The sequence below is a fragment of the Vanessa cardui genome, chromosome 26 (assembly GCF_905220365.1).
Source record: "Vanessa cardui chromosome 26, ilVanCard2.1, whole genome shotgun sequence".
In the NCBI taxonomy this organism is placed as follows: domain Eukaryota; kingdom Metazoa; phylum Arthropoda; class Insecta; order Lepidoptera; family Nymphalidae; genus Vanessa; species Vanessa cardui.
In genome coordinates this window covers 4,650,572-4,672,832 of record NC_061148.1, presented here as the reverse complement: position 1 = coordinate 4,672,832, position 22,261 = coordinate 4,650,572, and the positions used below count along the sequence as shown (strand labels likewise).

At 34.8% G+C, this 22,261-nt stretch overlaps 2 long non-coding RNA genes across 2 annotated transcripts; both read right to left on the bottom strand.

The window, feature by feature from the left end:
* Nucleotides 1–8,900: 8,900 nt before the first annotated feature.
* Nucleotides 8,901–9,951, bottom strand: LOC124540620. The gene is made up of 2 exons (XR_006967152.1): nucleotides 9,859–9,951; nucleotides 8,901–9,191 (listed from the first exon to the last, which is right to left on the bottom strand). It is a non-coding gene; the product is annotated as an uncharacterized LOC124540620 (long non-coding RNA).
* Nucleotides 9,952–19,360: 9,409 nt separating this feature from the next.
* LOC124540623 lies at nucleotides 19,361–20,655 on the bottom strand. Its single transcript, XR_006967155.1, has 2 exons — nucleotides 20,589–20,655; nucleotides 19,361–19,658 (listed from the first exon to the last, which is right to left on the bottom strand). It is a non-coding gene; the product is annotated as an uncharacterized LOC124540623 (long non-coding RNA).
* Nucleotides 20,656–22,261: the final 1,606 nt, after the last annotated feature.

Below are 22,261 nucleotides of genomic sequence, written 5' to 3'. Positions count from 1 at the left end.
GTGGCTTTATAGTTATTGTAATCAGTTCATTATTGACGCCTGTCCCAATAATAATCGATTTGACGCCTTCTTAATTATTGTTGATGCTTCAATTATTTATAATATATTAGATTACATATTATACTGAGAATTATTGAAATAAGACTATATGGAAAATGTATATATATGGCATTGTGTTTCTATTCAGATACAGTATCTGAATAGGTAGTATAACTAAGGGGTGTAATCTGTATATGATATTATACCCCAGGATACTGAAACTAAATTATAATAGCAAAGAGCGAACCTGCAATTTGAGATTAAATGGCGTCGGGAATGATGGCAATTACACCACCCATTAACGTCAACCTTTTAGTTCATGCTTGTACTAGCCAGGCATTGAGGAGAAGTGATGCCTAAAATAGTTCTGGTCCCCTAAAAAACTACTCGATTCTAGGTCTTAGTTAAATATATCAATAATATGGTATAGAAGTCAGTTGCTACGCGGTGCTTATTCTAGAGATGACCCATTACTCCAGACATTTAAAGTATGACTCCATTAATAAATTGAATTAAGTAACGGTTTTGCTTCAGAACATTTTGTATGCTTGGATATAGGGAACCGAGATACTAATAAGGGCTGCCTCCGCAAAGAAAGCGAAGTTAGTCTTAAGTTGATGACGAATTTTCTTCATCAAACTGTGACGTGAGGCATAGCCAGTCTTAATATAAAATTAAAATTATACATCCTTATTCCTTAATGAAAATCGAAAACTGACTCCAATATTATGTGTATATTTTTACCAAAACCGATAATGGTTCTCGGAGACTTTTGCGCTTGTGCGTGTACAGAGAATTCCATCCTGGTGTGTACTCTTCTCCAGTTTGCCCTGACTCTACGTAGACTGGGGGTCTGCATGGTTTTTCCATCGTTCCTCACTCCTATGCATGATTTTTTGCTGCGATAACGTTCATACGAAGGTACCCAGAAATGCATTAATAATAATAACGTAATGTTTAATTATAACGTTAAAAAAACACAATATCAGATAATAGGACTCTTTATTACATTTATATAAAACGTTAGTTTCGATAAGTGAACATAAATATACATTAGTGGGATATATGTCCTGGTGCAAGATAATCGGTCTATTGTTAGGAATTTACAAAATATGATCTTTATAATCTGAAGTTGTATTTACTTCATTTTGAAGGACAGCTAGCGGTGATGTGGGTATCTGGCTGCATAGAGAGCTCGAACCAAATTTCGGACGTTGACATTGGGCGGGAGTTGGGAAACAAGTCTTGCGTATTTCGCAGAGTATTCGATTTCACCCTGAAAGAATTGAAAACGTAATTATAAGTCCAATTTTTTTTAATACTAGTAGTCGCCCGCGGCTTTTCTCGCGTTTAAGGGTATTGGTTGTCATGTGTGAGGCAAAAAATAGCCTATGTCCTTTCTTAAGGTTCAAGTTTACACCAAATTTCATCAAATTCGGTTCAGTTATTAGGTCACAAAAAGAGAAACAGACATCGAGATAGACTTAGTTATTTTTACATTTCGCCATGATCGTAGTATAGTGACGGTTTTGCAAAAAATGCAAAAATCACTTTTTGCTAAATTTGGATTTACCGCGTCAAAATGTTATATCCACATTAAAAAATTAAAAAAAAGTCAATATTTTTGACTAATATAGTCGGTGTACTGTCCGATTTGAAAAGCGTTCACAGGAAAATGACGCATGTACAGTCAGGGTAAGAAAAGGTTCGTTACCTTAAGATCTATTTTCGTGTGCTCAGAATGAGCGATAACCTGCTTTACCGATCAAGCAAATATGATACTGAGAGACATATTTTGACAGTTCAATAGAAGATATCATATCTAATTAAAATATGAAATGTCTAATTACGCATTAAAAAGATTTCAAGTTGACATAAAACTAGTCGTAGTCCAAAGATGTTGCACCATTTTGAACCAAGTTATCATACTATTTAAGTTGAATTTTATGTGCAGTTCTCGGTTTAGCTTTACTTACAAAATGTACTAAGAGTTTAAGGCTTGATAAAGGAATGAATTAGAAAACTGACGAAGGTTTTCTTACTCTTACTGTACATATTATGTATCTGTGCGTCTTTGTATTATGTGCGAGAGTTTCCTGAGGATCCTTCCCTTCTTCATTGTTTGTTATAATTACAGACATAATAAACATATCGGTTGTGAAGATGCTTCAGCCTTCTATGAAGTGTTAAAATAAACTAGTTTTTATTTATTTACCTTAAAAATGAGTTAGGTAAAAGTGAAATGAAATGGTTAAGTCTCTTGAAGAAGTAAATAACTGTACTCCGCTTTTCTAAATACTCGATATTGAATAATAATAATAACCGTCGATATTCTACGCATTAGCTTTTGTTTCTAAGTGTCGTATTTTTTTATGGTATAGGTTGGTGGGCGAGCATATGGGCCACCTGATGGTAAGTGGTAATCATCACCCATAGACAATGAAGCTGTAAGAAATATTAACTATTCCTTACATCATCAATGCGTCACTAAACTAACTAAACTAAGATGTTACATCCCTTGTGCCTGTAGTGTGGTGTGAGTTGTGGCTCACTCACCCTTCAAACCGGAGCACAACAATACTGAGTACTGTTATTTGGCGGAGTTGAGATGGCTTAGTGGTTAGAACGCGTGCATCTTAACCGATGATTGCGGGTTCAAACCCAGGCAAGCACCGCTGTTTCATGTGCTTAATTTGTCTTTATAATTCATCTGGTGCTCAGAGGTGAAGGAAACATGGTGAGGAAACCTGCATGTGACAAATTTCATAGAAATTCTGCCACACGTGTGTTCCACCAACCCGCATTGGAACAGCGTGGTGGAATATGTTCCAAACCTTCTCCTCAAAGAGTGAGGAGGCCTTTAGCCTAGCAGTGGGAATTTACAGGCTGTTGTTGTTGTTGTTATTTGGCGGTAGAATAACTGATGAGTGGGTGGTACCTACCCAGACGGGCTTGCACAAAGCCCTACCACCAAGTAAAAGTCGTATTGGTAATGTCACATTACTCCGTCTTTTTTCGTTTGAAAAAAGTATTTTTTTAATTTTACTTATTTTTGTTTAAAACAATCTAATAATCGTATATTAATTGTTATTCATCATTAATATTTTTCCATACATACATAAAATTACAAAATATATATTATAAGCAACTGTTAATATCTTAATTTTTTCTTTAACGAAGTAGTCATTTGTTTTTGATTTCATAAAAAAGTTTGTATCGAGTGTTATGGAATTTCGCTTCCGATAAAATAATTGTGCAGGCCAGATACAATAAAGAAGATATAGAGTAGAAAAATTAGAGGATTATGACTTGTAACGTGGAGGGATAAAAAATAAGAATTGGGTCAAAAATAAAGAAATAAATATAGTTACGAGAATGAGAATTTTGTGTCGATAGATCTCATAGTAACAACATGCTTGTCCTTCAAATGGAAATTACAATACTTAGACCTTATGTATAGTTTATGAGGATCCCATTCCAATACTATAAATATACCTTACAAGTCTTTCTTGAGTATGCTTTAAATCCAAGTAAAATACCATCTTAAAAAAATAACGCATGGGTGCTTTAATTTTGAAAGTAGTACTGCTACTGTGCAACAATGAATCAGAGTAACTGTTTTTGCAACTCTTTTCTAGTTTTTTCTTCTATATATTCACTGCTTGGTTTCAGTGGTTTGTAAGCTAATTATTTGTAAGTTTTTTTTTTTAAATTTTGTAAATAGTTTTAATATATTACGTTGCATAACCTGATTATAGCTATAAGAATTATTGTGAGATAATAACACTTAATATAGGTTTTTTAGTCAAATTATTATTTTTTGATGAATAAAGATTACAACTTAGAAAGGTCTGTTAATATCAAGGACCTTACTAAAAAAAATTTTAAAAGAATATTATTAAATAAAGACATGCGTTAACTTTTTTTTCTTAAATGGATAGAACATAACCGTAACGTCACTCTACCAAAAACAACTCTACAGAGAACAACGTTGGGTACTGTTCGACTGCGTTAACTCTGTAGTAAAACGAAGCATGTGATTTTTCTATGAAACTAGTCATCTATTTCATTATTTCTTTACTCCATTGAAAAAAAATCCTTTCAATTACATGTATGCCAAATTTCAACGAAACAGGTTTTGCAATAAAAAGTTATGGCAAAAAAACTACAAAAAAATATTTCAAATGTCTGCCCTGTAAAATTTGTCCATTGTCGCATCCGTCACTATTCTACGATTATGACGATTTATAATATTAATATAGATATCAAAATCTCTTACCACTGCGGCGCACAGGAGCGCAAAGAGCACAGAAAATAGCACCAAGAATCTCATTTTGCGGTTAATGATATCGTTACGATATCTGACCACACTTTTATAGAACAGGTAACGAAGCGTAGCTTCGTAGTTATTGTAATCAGTTCATTATTGGCGCCTGTACAAAGGATAATCGATTTGATTCCTTCTTAAAAATTTTTGATGCTTCAATTATTTATAATATATTATATAGAACATTATTGAAATAAGACTATTTAGAAAATGTGCATATATTACATTGTGCTGCTATTCAGATTGCAACATGATGACGGAGTCAGCTAAATGGCGTTGGTGAGAGATCGCAGCGACCATCGATTAAGGTCACGCTGTAGATTAATACCACCGAGCCTGAGGAGGAGGGTTTGAACGCACTTAAGTCAGAAGAGTAGATGCCTAAAATAGCTGTGCACTCCTATAAAACCACTTGATCTGAGTTAAATATCCCAATAATATGTTCGCGGTGAAATTGCGTTTAGAAGCTGGTTGCTATGTGACGCTCATTCTAGAGATGACTCATAAGTCTTTTGAGATTTAAAGTATGACTTTATCAATAAATCGGAGGAGTTAGCGGTTTAGCTACAGAGCATTTTGTATACTCTGGTATCGGGACCCGAGATATCAATAATGGCTGCCTTCGCAAAGAAGTCAAAACTCTTAAGTTGATGACAAATTCTCGTCAGAAACTCCCATGTCAAATGAGCGACAAACTCGCCTTCCTCTAGATGAACATTATTAATCATTGCACGAAGATTCACGATCCATATGTCTGTACTGCATCTGAATAGCGGATTAGGAAAGCGACCTGACTGTATCCTGAAAGATCTTTTTGTGCTTTCTCTGCCTCACTGGTTAGAGGCACCGTGGTGGTCCACTTGGGCTGCAACGTGGATGGGTAATGAGAGTAGTAGAAAGAAAGAAGTTCTCCCCTAACCCCAACTTAATGGAGTTTCAAATTTATATAGGCCATGTCTGACCTATGGGATTGTGCACTCACCGAAACCCATACTCGCCATACTCCATCAGCCCATTTCCGTCCACTGCTGGACATAGGCCTCTTCAATTGCACGCCACTGAGATCGTTCTTGGGCTACTCGCATCCATTGCCGAGACGCGGTCTCCACTCTAGAACACGTTTCCCACAACGGTTATCGGTTCTGCGACAAATATGGCCAGCCCTCTGCCACTTCAGCTTACTAATCCGGTCCGCTATGTCGATGACTTTAGTTCTCTGGCGGATCGCCTCATTTCTGATGCGATCCCGCAGAAACGCCGAGCATAGCCCTTTCCATTACACGCTGAGCGACTTTAAACTGGTGGACCAGCCTTGCCGTGAGTGTCCACGTTTCGGCTCCGTATGTCATGGCGGGTAGGACGCACTGGTTGAGGACTTTCGTCTTAAGGCACTGTGGGATCGACGATGTAAAGATTCGACATAATTTTCCAAACGCTGCCCAACCCAGCTGAATTCTTCTATTCACCTCGTCCTCAAGGTTGTGTCTACCAAATCGTAATCCCAAGGTAGACATATTTTTGAACAACTTCGAGGACGGTATCGTGTATCGCAATCGGTTCCGGTAGAACATGTTCATTGAACATGACCTTGGTTTTATCCAAGTTCATCCTTCATGTTGTAGGTCCTAGAGCGTTTCTGCCACGATGACGATGTCGTCTGCGAATCTCAAGCGAGAGATGTATTCGCCATTGATGTTGATGGCACGTTCTTTCCAGTTCAGCGTCTTGAACATATCCTCCATTGCATTAGTGAACAATTTGGGGGAATAACGTCCGCTTGTCTCACACCTCGATGCAATGGTATGGGATTTGTTTGCTGATTCTGTATGCTTTTGCTCGGACGGACATGGTGGCAGCTTCATAGAGACATCTCATCACTTGGATGTATCGCCAATCAACTTGGCAACGCTGCAGGGACTCCAGAACAGCCCAGATTTCAACCGAGTCAAAGGCCTTCTCCTAGTCCACGAATGCAAGACACAGGGGCCGATTATACTCATGGGACTTCTGTATAATCTGCCGCACTGTGTGGATGTGTTCTATGGTGGCGTATCCGGTCCGAAACCCGGCCTGTTTCGGGGGTTGGAATTCGTCGAATCTTCGCGCAAGACGGTTCGTGATCACTCTTGAGAACAACTTATAGACGTGACTCAGTAGGGATATAGGACGATAGTTCTTCAAAAGGGTTTTGTCTCCCTTTTTGAAGAATAGGACGACCACACTCCTACTGCACGCCTCTAGAGTTCTCCCTTCGAAGAGGACAGAATTAAAAAGGTTTTGGAGTTCCTTGAGTACCTGATTACCTCCTGCTTTTAATAACTCTGTGGTAATACCGTCCTCTCCAGGGGCTTTTCCATTTTTAAGCTGTCTAATAAATAAAAAATAAATAAATGAATAAATATGAGACAACATCACATACATTACTCTGATTCCAATGTAAGTAGCTGAAGCACTTGTGTTATGGAAATCAGAAGTAACGAAGGTACCACAAACACCCAGACCCAAGACAACATAGAAAACTAATGGTAATCTACATCGACTCGGCCAGGAATCGAACCCGGGACCTCAGAGTGGCGTACCCATGAAAACCGGTGTACACACCACTCGACCATGGAGGTCGTTTAAGAGCAATCTCGATCTCGCCAACACTGACTTCAGGCAGGTCTTCTGAAAAATGGCATGTTAATGTAACTCTAGAATCCTCATTTTAAATCTACGCAACGGATTTTGATGCGGTTTTTTTATATAGATAGTGTGATTCAAGGGGAAGGTTTGTGTATATAATACATGAACAATATAGTAAAAAAACACTGATAATTTTAGAAGTTTGCGATGTGATGTCGAAAATAAACAAATTCTGTAGTATATTTAGTATCAGTATTGCACCCGTGCGAAGCCGGGGTGGGTAGCTAGTTGATTATAATATTCGACTATGATAATTACATAAACATAACAACATTACGGAAGGTGACTCAAATATCCAAATAACCTATAAATAAAAGATTCGATAGTATCGCTAACGTGCTCCTCAGAATTGTTCCGTTCCCTTCCGTTCTGTTACTTTGTCATGGATCCTATGCTCAGAACCTTACCGAACTTTCACAAAACTACCCTTGAACTATATATTTTATAATAAAAAAAGAACTATCAAAATTGGTTAACGTGATTTTCAGTTATTCACCAATTTGTCGCGCATATAAATTATGCAAATTTAAGACTTATGTCGTTTTCATACGGATACCATCATCGGAAAAAAATAAAATTAAAATGGGACCCCACGGGAAGCACTACCTTTCAAACAAAAAAAAATATCAAAATCGGTCCCCCAGTGAAAAGTTATGAGGTAACAAACATAAAAAAAAAACAATGACGAATTGATAACCTCCTCCTTTTTGAAGTCGGTTGAAAAGAGAGCAATCCGGTTTATTTACAATTTTGGAGCTAGAGATTCTCTTCGGGATGTTTTTAACAAAGTAGGAATACTAACTGTTGCACCGCAATATATTTACAACAAAATTATACATATTCACAGTAACATTGATCACTTGGATAAAATCAGTGATCATCACTGTATGTGCACTAAGGATAAGCTTATAACGCCAAGTTTTTGACTCCGCAAAGTGAATAAATCCTTCTTGGGGCAAGGTACCCGTTTCTATAATTAAATTCCGCAGACATTTTTAACTTTGCCGTTTTGTAAATTCAAATCGTTTGTAAAAAATACATTGATAGAAAAAGCATATTATTCGATACAAGATTTTATAGATGATAAAAAAGCGTGGAGTTAATACCTGTTGACTTCCATGCAGGATATATTAATTTCAATAAGTGTATTTAACTAACACGACTTTGTATTTTTTAAATGTTAAAAAAGTAATTACTTAGTTTCTTGCCGGTTCTTCTCGGTAGAATTTACTTTCCGAACTGGTGGTAGCTTCACTTAATTGTAAAATGACGATTCAAAAGTGCTTGTAAAGCCTACTTGAATAAACTTTATTTTAATTTGATTTGATTTGAATCTCTGGAACAGCTGGACAAATTTTGATGGGACATTCACTTTCAGCTGATGTAATATGAAGTAAATTTGGCAACATTTATTTTATAATTAAATATGAAATAAAATAAAGTCACGTTGCGCATGTCAGCACTCCGTTATCACGTCGGATGTCTCGATTCGTGATATACAGAACTAAATCTGCGAACTGAACAAAGGCCTTTTTTATAAAATCGAAAGTGGGCACTGCTAGTCAAAAATATAAAATTAAATTTATGCACCCTATATTATGAAAATTAATGAAAAGTGACTCCAAGCTTATATGACGTGTATAATTTAACCAAAACCGAACGAGGAATTCCATCCAAGCGTTGACTCTACTCTCCATCTTGTCCCGACTCTACACAGACTGAGGGTTTGCATGGTTTTGCCATCTTTCGCCACCCCTAAGCATGATTTTTTGCTGCGATGACGTTAATACGAAAGTATCCAGGATCGCATTAATAATAAAAACATACTAACATAAAAAAGAACACAATATCAGATAATAGCACTCTTTATTGCATTTTTATAAAACGTTACTTCCGATAAGTGAATATAAATATACATTAGTGGGATATATGTGCTGGTGCAAGATAATCGGTCTATTGTTAGGAATTTACAAAATCAGATCTTTATAATGTGAAGTCGTATTTACTTCATTTTGAAGGATAGCTAGCGGTAATGTGGGTATCTGGCTGCATGGAGAGCTCGAACCAAATTGCGGACGTTGACATTGGGCGGGAGTTGGGAAACAAGTCTTGCGTATTTTGCAGAGTATTCGATTTCACCCTGAAAGAATTGAAAACGTTATTACAAGTCCATATTTTTAAATGATCATTAATGTTCTCCATTACGCAATGGAGAATATTAATGATACGCAATGGAGATGGCCCATTGGTTAGAACGCGTGCATTTTAACCGATGATTGCATGTTCAAACCCAGGCAAGCACCACTATATATATTAATTTGTGTTTACAATTCATCTCGTGCTCGGCCGTGAAGGAAAACATCGTAAGGAAACCTGCATGTGTCTAATTTCATCGAAATTCTGCCACATGTGCATTCCACCAACCCGCATTGGAACAGCGTGGTGGAATATGATCCAAACCCTCTCTTTAATGGAGGAGGAGGCCTTATGGAGGAGGCTGTGGGAAATGTACAGGCTGGTACTTTGCTTGTTTACTTTACTTTTACGCAATGGGAAATTATTTACAGCTGAATATTCTTACCAATAATCAAACTTATTTAAAAATATATAATACTAGTAGTTGCCCGTTGTCATGATGTTTTCATGTGTTAGACAATAAGTAGCCTACGTTTCTCTGGAAGTTCAAGTCCACACCAACTTTTATCAAATTCATTTCACCGGTCTGGTCGTGAAAGAGCAACAGACATTGAGATAGACTGAGTTACTTTCACATTTATAATATAAATTTAGATATCAAAATCTCTTACCACTGCGGCGCACAGGAGCGCGAAGAGCATAGAAAATAGCACCAAGAATCTCATTTTGCGGTTAATGATGCCGTTACGATGTCTGACCACACTTTTATAGAACAGGTAACGAACCGTGGCTTTATTATTTATTGTAATCAGTTCATTATTGACGCCTCTCCCTATAATAATCGATTTGGCGCCTTCTTAAAAATTTTTGATGCTTCAATTATTTATAATATATTAATATAGATTTTAGAGCATTATTGAAATAAGAATATTTAGAAAACGAGCATTTTGTATGGTCTGGTATCGGGAACCGTGATACCAATAATGGCTGCTTTCGCAAAGACGAAGCTCTTAAGTTAATGACGAATTTTCGTCACCAACCGCGCCAGATTGAGTTAACGTTAGCGACAAACTCAGCTTCCTCAGGATATGCTGCTGCATCTATCGATGCTACGTCCATGTGAAAAATCGACCTGACTGTGTCATGGAAGACCTTTTTGTTCTTACTCTGGTTAGAGGCACCGTGTTAGTGGTACCCACTCGGGCTGAAAAGGGTTCTTTCTTACTTATTGTAAGTAGTTGATGGGGAATGATATTAGTAGATAGATATAACTTATTCCTTGACCACAACTTGCAGTCAGCTTGGAGTTTCAAATTTATATAGGTTGTGTCAGAGATACGGGGACAGGCAGAAAATTAAATTAATTAAATTACAGAAACCGAATTATAATTCTCGACTTTAGCACGTGCCTGAAAACAGGTAGACCATCCAAATGTGGACGTATCTCTACCCACTTTTTGTCTTATTAAATCCAACGTGCTTACAAAATACGACTTCGTTTTAATCATTTGATGAAATTGCCCAGTCGATCAGTATAATAAATTTGAAAAAATATAAAAAAATAATATAGGAGAAAGCTACACGGTGTAGTTGCTCTCTAAACTGTCTGTAAGGTGGCAAGTTTCTTGAAATCGACCACTTCAAACCTTTATATTTGAATATTTATTGTTTATTTATATTGTAAATTTTTATTGCGAGTGTTACAGTAGTAGCCAAAAAAAACGAAATTACATACGTAATTTATAGGTATGATTTTTAACATAACAAAAAATCTTAAAAAACTTATTGAAAGGCTTATAACTCTGATCGCTCATTCTGAAAGTTTAATATATATCCAGAAATTAAGAATGGCGTTATTAAGAAGGTAGAGGAGACCTGCCCATTTCCCGTCGAACTCCATAAAGTAGTAGATGCCGAAGACCTACTCATGCGAATTTTGAGGAAACATGGACCTAGAATGAAGCAGTATATGAATTGGTCATTTGAGGCACATGCTTTGGATCTTAAAACATTTATTGTCACAACTAACAGATAGTGCCAGACTAAGGAGAAGCACCCATGCGAACATGAACGACAGATGTTTCCTCCAAACGATTATTAATTTCGCCGATAAGACTAAGTACTGACTTGGACTGCTGGTGTGACATATCGTAATAAATCGACCGGGAAGTAGGAATGGTGTCCCCAACATATCGTTGGGGACACCATTCCTACTTCCCAACTTGCTCCTACTTCATAACTACGTATTCCAGCAGAGATGTTGAGTTACTTGTGAAATTGTAAATGACCTACATTACCAGAAAATTCTGCAATGACGCGTTTTGTAACTATATACCACTATACAAGGCATCAAAAAATTATATCCTTTATTCACGCAAATCTCGACTTTAACTTCTGTCCACACCACAACCAGTCTTGTCACCAGTATCGTTTGTCATTCTCGTAAAAGCACGTAGAAAATGGAAATGGGGGGTAGATGCAACGGAGAGTCTGTTTAACTGCAGATATATCTGATGACTCCACATTGATGACTCTGAGCCAGATGGATTACACTAAAGTTTGTAAATCGTGGGTAAGGGGGTTGATTTTTTTTGGGTGTAACAAAGAAAAATTAAGTTTAACTATTTGTTATATCATAAGTTACAAATATAATCTCTAAAATGGCGACTGTTAATTTCCCACTGCTATGCTAATCCTTCCTCTCCCATTGAGGACAAGGTTTGGAACATATTCCACCAAGCTGATTAGAAAGAGGTCAAAGAATCGAAGTGTTGGCACACATACAACCTTAAAATAGATAAGCGATGTGGTGATACATGCCAGTGCAATGACCCGCACCGCTAGATATACTGATGATTTCATGTTAGTTAGACAAAAATAAAAGACAATATCAGATAAAGACGCTTTATTATTTTTTTATTAAATATATTTAATGATAAATTCAAATATGATACCATTTTTAAGTATATATTTTTTATTATATAACTGTTAGAAGGTTATCCGTGTCGTTACAAAACATTTGGTTTCCAATATAATTTGATAAGATCAGAGTCGATATAGTTATACCTTGAAGTCGTATGTCAGGTAATTCAAATTTGTTGGAGTTAATAGTTAACTCGTAGTGGATGTAAGCGGCCAACTGCTGCAAGAGTTGAGTAAGTAAGTAAGTCTTGGACTTTAACATTAGGTGGGAGATGGGCAGCAAATCAGTCGTGGTTCCTCAAGCCAAGCCCTTTTAGCCGGTCAACATTACCCTGAAAGATAAAAACAAAATAACGCATACATTACTAGGAACCAGCCCCCGCTTCACACGAGTATAATAATACTGATACTAAATATACTACAGATTTTTTTTATTTACGACGTCAGATTAAAAACTTCTAAAATGATCAGTGTTTCTTTACTATATTGTCCATATATTATATACAAAACCTTTCCTCTTGAATCTTATAGTTCAATGGTCTAAGCATGCATAGGGACAGAAAGCGGTAAGCGACTTTGTTTTATACTATGTAATAATAATTATTATGGCAGATGGACTGGCAAATATGCAATATGATGGTAAGTGGTCGTCACTGTCAATAAAAATTGGCACATACTTTTAAAAGAACAGTCTTAGTCCATCTTTGAAGATCAAACTTGCTTCATACGAAATCACATCAAATTCGATTCAGTGGTATAACAATGTAATCGTAACATACATATATACAGGGCTACGTTTACACTTATAATAATATTAGTAAAGATTTCTACATCCCATATAAAAGTCAATAAAATTGACTAAACCTTTAAAGGGGAAAGATGCCTTTTTATCGAAAATATTACCTTCTATATTATAATAACCTTCGTTTATTATTTTAAGCATGAATATAAATTAAAGTATTTATTGCAATACTGTAACAAAGATTTCTGATCTAATTAAACATTGTCAAGAACAATCAGAGTAAGAAAACCTTCGTCAGTTTTCAAATTCATTCCCTCATCAAGTCTTTAAATCTTAGTACCTTTTGAATCTAAACATCAAATCATTGCGACGCAATATGTCATTCTCAATTGGTAAAGCAGATTATCTTTCATACTGAGCACACGAAAATATATCTTAAGGTGACGAACCTTTTCTTACTCCTACTGTACATACCAAAACAACGATGTTATGGTATCGAAAACGCTTAGCACGGCCGAGCACAGGGTTGTAAAGAACATACAAAATAGCATCAAGAATCTCATTTTGTTGCCAATGATCCATATCAATCTCTCCATACTTTTATAGAACAAGTAATTTAGCGTGCTCGTACTTGTGATTGGTTCATTTAAAATACCTGTTTCGAATAATCGATGTGACGCTCTCTTAGTTATTGATGCTTGAATTATTATAATAAAATATATTATTAAAGAGCTAGCCAGGAATATTAAAATAAGACTATTTCAAATCAAATCAAATCAATTTTATTCAAGTAAACTTCGTAATGAACCGTTTTTGAATAGTTAATAATTAAATATAGATTTCCGTAGCTGTGAAGGTGACTAGCTTTTTAAATTTTTATTTTTATTGGCAAGTCTCTTTTGAAATTGTCCTCGAAGTAGTTTTATACTGTTTACAATGCCGTTATTCTTAAAAAGAAATAGCTAGTGTACATCAGCTTCACTTAAAAAAAAAAAGAAAAACCGACTTCAAACAAAACTATTTCGAAACAAATTAATATGCGCTAAAAATTAAAAAAATAATGATTACGTATTCAAAATATTTCTTAGAGTACTCCAAGTAAAATGAAATTAAAAATATTACACTACTTAAAAGTCGATTTATGATTATAATTATTATAATGTAGTTATTATTTTTATATTATATATATATATTTGGAGTCGGTGTCAGCCACGGGCATGCGCCTCAACAATCAAAGGAAAGAAGCGATAAGAGATTGACCAGATTGTCGTATAAAAGATTGCGTAAAACTATGACAATCGTCGCGCTATTAGAAATATACTCCACTATTTATATTTCGGTCTCACTTACAGATTCTAAAAAAGGTGAGAATAATATATTCCGCCATTTTTATTGTATTTGTTTTTGACATTTCATTTGAAAGTTTAGAGGTCAATGATATTCTAATAAACAGATATGTTATACCCATACCAAACAACAGAAAAAAGTGTGCCGCGCCGGGGACCGTTTATTTTAATTTATTTTTACATTTCGTTAGAAGTAAAAAGGATAGCTTGATAAAAACAATAAGTAAAAGGGATAACTAGATATTTTAATTACGCAAAACGTATTACTACGTAATTATGATGTATTTCATTTATTGTCAATTATTATCAATTTGGACGTTTTCTAGTCTTCACTATTTGCGCGTTAATATCATATCTGTTTACTACAACATAATTGTTAGAGGTTATGTTATCTTATTTGACAATGTTCATTTAAAAAAAATCTATGAATGTGTTAATTTTTAAATTTTATAGTAGTATTGAAAAGAGATAAAATAACTTTGAGTTGTGACTGGCTTAAATATTAAACTATCGGAATTTAAAATTATTATAAAATTCATCAAGACATACTTAAATATAAACTTATTATTACACTAGCTGACCCGGCAAACTTCGTACTGCCATAATCAAAATGCTTAAATTGGTCCAAATGTGATGTGAATAAAAAACCATTGCACGCAGCGAAACGGGTGATATGAACTGTAACAATAAACAACTGATACTTACATTAAAAACGACACTGTCAATAATTTTTCTATATTTTCAATGACACAGGAATCATGAGGTTGCGTGATAAATTGCCATGTTGCTATGATTAAGTCCTTACAACATAAAATTTGCAAAACCATTTAGTATAAACTGGCTATACCATAAGTTTTAATTTGAAACTCATTTACAATACCAATCAATATAATTTTACTAAATACAACGCAGATAAAATATAGGTGGTTAAGTTTTATTATGGTGTATATAGTCGTAGGGGGTAACCGAATGCAGTGGGTAAGCGAGCACACTGCCTGTATCTCCGGAATAAGGTGCGGGAGGCGAAGGGTTTGTTTCGACCAATCAGTGGGGCCTAAATGGTGAATTAGTTGCGACATGCCTGCGCGCCGCACTATGTGTTGTTTGTCAGTAATTGCTAAAAAAGTATTTTCGTTGATTTACTTTCAACTTTTTAGTGTTTTAGAAAACACTGATACGTCTCAACCTGTTCTGTAATTACGATAAAATTACTCTTTCGTTTATCACATATAAATACTTCTTTCGATTGTAAAGTGTGATTAGAGGTTATGTTGAGCGTTTGGGAATTGGCCGTCATTTGTTTGATATTTGGCTTTCTGGGTAAAGTGTGCGCGGGTAAGTGAGCGCATGCGCACACTTATAACATCATCATCATCAGCCCGTTCGGACATTCAGCTCCTGCCTGTCTCCTTGCGTAAATCGTCACTCCTCCGTGTCTATCTCCGGTCTCCACTCTAAAATACGTTCCCCCCAACGGTTATCGGTTCTACGACAAATATGGCCAGCTCACTGCCACTTCAGCTTACTCCGGTGGGTTATGTCGATGACTTTGATTTTTTGACGGATCACCTCATTTCTGATGCGATCCCTCAGAGAAACGCAGAGCATAACCCTTTCCATAGTCAGCTGAGCGACTTTAAACTGGTGGACCAGCCTTGTCGTGAGTGTGAGTGAGTGAGTGAGTGAGCGTTTCGGCTCATATGTCATGACGGGTAGGACGCAATGGTTGAAGACTTTCGTCTTAAGATACTGTGGGATCGACAATGTAAAGATTCGATGTAACTTCCCAAACACTGCCCACCCCAGCTGAATTCTTCTATTCACCTCGTCCTCAAAGTTGTTTCTACCTAATCGCAAAGTCTGCCCGAGGTAGACATACATATCTTTAAACAACTTCGAGGACGGTTCATTGAACATGATCTTGGTTTTATCCAAGTTTATCCGTAGGCCGATGCGCATAGAAGAATCAGCAAGCTCGTTCAGCATTTTTTGTAGGTCCTGCAGCATTTCTGCCTCGATGACGATGTCGTCTGCGAATCTCAAGTGAGAGATGTATTCGCCATCGATGATGATGCCACGTCCTTTCCAGTTCAGCATCTTGAACATATGTACATAAAATTGATCTGATAGATAGTACACAATTGAAGTTAGTTAAAATTAAGGTTATTTTTGTCCCTCCTAAACATGTACTTATAAAGATATAACTATTCTTTCAATTTGATTTCTGCATAACGGGGACAACATCATATGTTTGACAAAGTAGGGATGATCCATGTTACAAAAGCATGATTATGGCGTTGATAATGATCAATACCGAACATTGATACTTGATGTTTGTGGAGCTCTAAACATCGATGTTAATCGATAACATCGGTATTTTTTTTGCGAGTGGAAGAAATTATTAAAATCGAAAAATAGATGTAACGAACTCATATGTAGCTCACCGCATACACCTTGTATCATATTTTTAACGACAACGTGAAATAACTCTGGATCAAGAGTTTCATCGGGAATTTCAGTTGATATAACGTCATCGATTTGATCCGGAGTAATTTTATGTACCAGCCAAATTAATACATGTGCATGCGGAAATCCCCTTTTTTGACATTTAATGTATGTAGTACATATGGCAACGCACCTCTCCAAATATATATTATTTTTATAAGTGCTTTAAATTTTTGCCGAAAAACACGTGCTGTAATGTCATGACGGTCAGTTGTCGACTGTTCTTCAAATAAATTGTTTTAATATTATCTTACTGCGGATTACATGTAACTGTAATGAATAGATCCGGTCAACTATTTTTCGTACATAAGAAATTGCGTCTTGTGCATATTCGCTCATATGCCGTGGGCAACCAATAAACGAAGATGGCAATATAGTCAATCGCCCGATGTCATTTGCATTAGCATCATTCGCTATCGCATCTTGCAATTGAATATATTCTTCGGATCTTAATTTTGCTCGGTTGAAACGAAAAAAAATTAAAACGTTCGGTTTCTATTTTAGCATACGTATCAACGATGTACTGATGATACAGTTTACCACATCTCGAGATATAATTTTGTGCTTGTGGACGAACCATCAATCGATACGAATAAAAATTCATGGCAGTAACTTTATTCTGTAAATAAATGCAAACACTGCACTTTTAAATAATAAATTGAAATAAGACGTATTACCCATTGAAACTGGTGGATGAGTGTACTCATTTTTTAATTAATACTTACTTTTAATTTAACAGCACAATTCCTCGTCTGAAAAATCTACAATAACAAAATGACCCGCCATTTATTGAATTCATGTGTTACAAAAAATGTGATAAATGAAGAACCACTAGACCGATTTTAAGCAAACTTCACATAAACCATCTACTGAATAGTCCAAACAAACCCTGAAAATTTAGTTTGGATAGGTGAGCCCGTTCTTGAGTTATAAAGTGACATCGAAAAATGCGACTTATTTTTGTAGAAATGGATTCGAAAAATACACTTAGCGATGTTATAAATAATGCAAAATCAATTTTAAAACATCAATGTTTTATTGTCTAACATCGATAATCATAGAAAATCAATGGTAATTCTCTAATAAATCTGTTTCTAAGGACAAACAAAGATGTTTTTTTTATTATATTCCTAGCATTTTTATCATACTTTCTCACCTTCTAAACCTTCCCTGAACTTCTACCAATAATTCAAGACCAAAATTAGCCAAATCGATCCAGCCGTCTTGGAGTTTTAGCGAGACTAACGAACAGCAACTTATTTTTATATATATAGATTAAATAAACAATACGCAATAATTGAATGGACCGTAAGATTGTAATAAAGATTATAAATTTAAAAAAAATATATAAACAGTGAATATTGTTTTTAATAATATGGAATTTGAATTAAACTGTAACTAACCTACAAGTATTGTTAATTTAATTATCCTTACAATTTTACGTTGACACACTCATACATATTTAAGAAAACTATAAAAAAGTAAAATGAATTTGCGAACACATCTATATTTAAATTATTGTTTTAATTATATGTTTATAAAGTTTAATTTGAAACTAAGAGGTTTACATTTCAATTCATACGTAAATGATTTTCATATTTTGATAATATCCTAATTATGTTTGTATTTCAATATATTATACTTATTGTAGTTATTTCTAAATGTAATTATATATATGGATCCAATTATATTAAAATTATTAGATTCAATTGATTCCATGACCATGATTATTTTATATGTTTGTAAATGTTTTAATAAATAATATTGTTTGTGATTACAGTTCCATACAAGAAATACAAACTTAGATACTACTACGACTATATCAATGCTGCATTTTTCAGTGTGACACTACATCTATCAATCTTAATCCAAGAATCATTGTGAAAATAAAGTTTAATTTATTTAAAATAAATACCTAATAATTACTTTCATTAATTGTTTCATTTTTTCTAAAATACAATTATATGTATATAAAGCTTTTTATTTACATTAAAGAGCTTTTTATTTTATTTACGTAACGAGTTAATAATTTTAATTATCTTTTTGAATATACCCAGTAATGGAAAAAACATAAATAACAACAACATTCGTTTTATTGAATGAAAGTATTTTTGAAGTTGATTATTTATGAGAGAATACAAAACAATAGTTATGAGTATTTATATTTATGTATAGATGTTTCTTATATAAAAATGCATTATTTTTAAATCATTCTCAATTCAATTTCATTCATTTCATTCATTTCATTCATTTCATTTTATAATATAATAGAAAATAATAGATATTCAATAAAGAGACTAATCGACTTTTCAGTATAATTGTTGTTTGAATTAAATAAATATGAAATTATAAAGATATCGCCATCTCTAAACAAGTGACCTTGCATTGAACTGTTATCTACATAACACTTGTTTCTTGGATGTTATCTGCACCAAATCATTATTACTAGCGCAGCTGAATTCTATTATAATAAATTATTGATGTAGCTCGAAGTAGTTTTCTTCCTTAATTCTTCCATAATTTGTAGAACTACCCATACATGTGATCATGGGACCCAGTGACCACCACCACCACGTCGCGAGATCTATTGGTGATCATTCAAAAAAGGAAACCTTATTACCGACATTATCGTTTAAGATAAATAAAAATAAAAAACAATTGAATAAGACATACTTTATTACTGTTATGAAAAAAATAAGATCAGTCTCAATTATTAGACATATACATTTTTATGTGTGGAATTCATCTTGTTGCACGACATTTGGTCTTCAATTGATTTTATCGAAAGATTGTTATAATTTGAATTAATATATTAGTTTAGTTGTTATTAATGTAAGCGGCTTGCTGCTTCAAGAGCCGCAAGTAAATCTTGCACAGGAACTTGTGGTGGGAGGTGGGAAGCAAGTCGGTTGTACCTCACGGGGTAGCCAAGTTTTTTACGAAAGTCCTCTTCACCCTGAAAGATTTAAAAATGTATAATAAAGTAACAGCCTGGAAATATCCCACTGCTGGGATAAGACCTCCCCTTCCATTAAGGAGAGGGTTGCCAACTTATTCCACCATGCTGTTCCAATGTGGGTTGGTGAAATGCACATGTGGCAGAATTTCGATGAAATTAGACACATTTCAGGTTTCCTCGCGATGTTTTCCTTCACAGCCGAGCACGAGATGAATTATAAACACAAATTAAGCACATATATAATATAGTGGTGCTTGCCTGGGTTTGAACCCGCAATCATCGGTTAAGATGCACGCGTTCTAACCGCTGGGCCATCTCAGCTCTAAAGTGTATAATACGTGCTTATTCTTTTTGTATATAACAGGATGTCTGACAACCTTATGGTAAGTGACCATAGTCCATTAACATTGGCACTGTAAGAATCTTAATCATCATTTGCATCACCAATCTTGGGGACTAATATGAGATGAGATGAGAAAAGGGAAGTTTTCACTCTTTCACGAACCCTTAAATCGAATTATCCTTTAAATTGCAATATAATGAATGTATATGGAAAATAATAAATAAATAAAAATTTGAATCATTTCAAAATTAAAGCATATAAAATTATTATTTCAAGTAGGATATTTTTTACAGACTGGATCCCTGGGTTTATAAAAACAGAATAATCTTATAATCTCCTATTCTAATCCTCATAATATTTCCATACCAAATATTACAAGCAAAATCCAAATGTAAAAAAATAAACTCAATTTATGATTAAATTTGTAAATATTAATACACGAATACCAACTATTATCTATCTATTTAAGAATCCTAAAATACTTGACCAAATGTAAAAATATCTACAGCTGATATTCTCGTACAACCAAATTTTCTGGTCAATCCAGCAACTTTTAAACTCATTTAAAAACACTAAAAACTTACCATTGTTGTACACAAGAGTGCAAAGAGCATAGAAAAAAGCACAAAAAATCTCATTCTGTTGTCAGTGTTAATGATATCGATACATTGTCTCCTATACTTATATAGGGCATATAATCCACCGTGGCTGTGCAGACCTTGTGATCGGTTCATTATAATTCCTGTTCCAATAATAATCGATGTGATGCCCTTTTCAATAATAGAATTATTGATGCTTCACTTGTATTATAATATGATGGAGCTGCTAACGCGATCTATTAATTTCCACTTATTTGAAAAAGGATGTATGGTACATCGGTATTTTTAAATCGGACATTATATAAGTAAGCATAACACGGTTGAGGATTTTGGTTATAGACGATTTCCAATACATCCAAGACAAGGTTAAAGTATTGTGTATGTTTTCGCACCGGTAATTAAGCTGATGGAAATTCACTAGCTTCTATATGATCGCTGCCTTCGTAAAGTTAATGATGTTAATTTCAGACTGTCTCGCCACCATCAACGAAAGACCATGGCAGATTGACGATGAAATTACTGTGTCAAGATCAATCAATCTGTCAAGGCTAAAAACCTCAAGATGCTGCTGCTGCACGCAGAATGAGAATTTAGATTCTATCTAAATTCTCATTCTGCGGAGATTAGACTCTGTTGACAATCTGCATTTACGATTTAGGATCCCCACGGTAGGTTGAAAGAAGCAAAGCTTTTGTGTAAGATAACAACAATATCAGATGTTGGTACGCCTATTTTTTTATAAAATACAGTTCGGTTCTGTTATTCAAAATTGAATAATATTATTAGTATGTTATATTAAATATATTTTATTCGGTTCCGTTAACCCTCATCCTACGTCTACAATTGCGTGCTAATCAAATTCTGCGCTTTGCAATAAACAACAACATTTTAATTATTTAATTTTTTTTTACTTGTGGTAGGACTAAGCTCGGGTATGTATCACCTACTCGTCAGGTATTCCATCGCCACATATAACAGCAATGCTCAGTGGCATAGCTAGATGAGGAAGGGCATAGGAAAGAGTCGGGCCCTCACCCTCTCTTTCCCATTCCTCTTTAACTAATAATTACCCTTTAAAATTATAGTTACCAAATCTTGTGCTCAGAGTCGTGTTTTCTAGCTTCAGAGGCTTAAGGTTTAGTTTAGAGGGCCCCCTGGACTCCGGGGCCCTGGTGCACTGCACTGCCCTACGATATCTAAGCCACTGGCAATACGAAGCTTACTCATGAGTATAAGTGGTACACAACTGGTGCTTGTTAATATAACATTTATTATTTAAGTGAATAATTAAATTTATTATTTTTTAGTTTTCATTGGTCATTTTCAGGTCATTTTTATCGGTTTGTTTCTTGCAATTAATGTTTCATTGCTATATGTACGTTTATATTTTAACGTAGAACCTTAGAGTGCATTAACCGTACTTAAAACAATATAGGTTCAAGCACTACTCAATTTTCATGCGCTTAATTTGTGTTTATAATTCATCTCGTCCTCGCTGGTGAAGGAAAACATCGCGAGGAAACCTAATTTAGACGAAACTCTGCCATATGTGTACCTACTAAACCGTATTTGAGCAGAGTGCTGAAATAAATACCAAACCTTCTCCACAAAGGAAAGAAGACCTTTCCATTTTCTCAATCGCGTAAACCCATCCAATA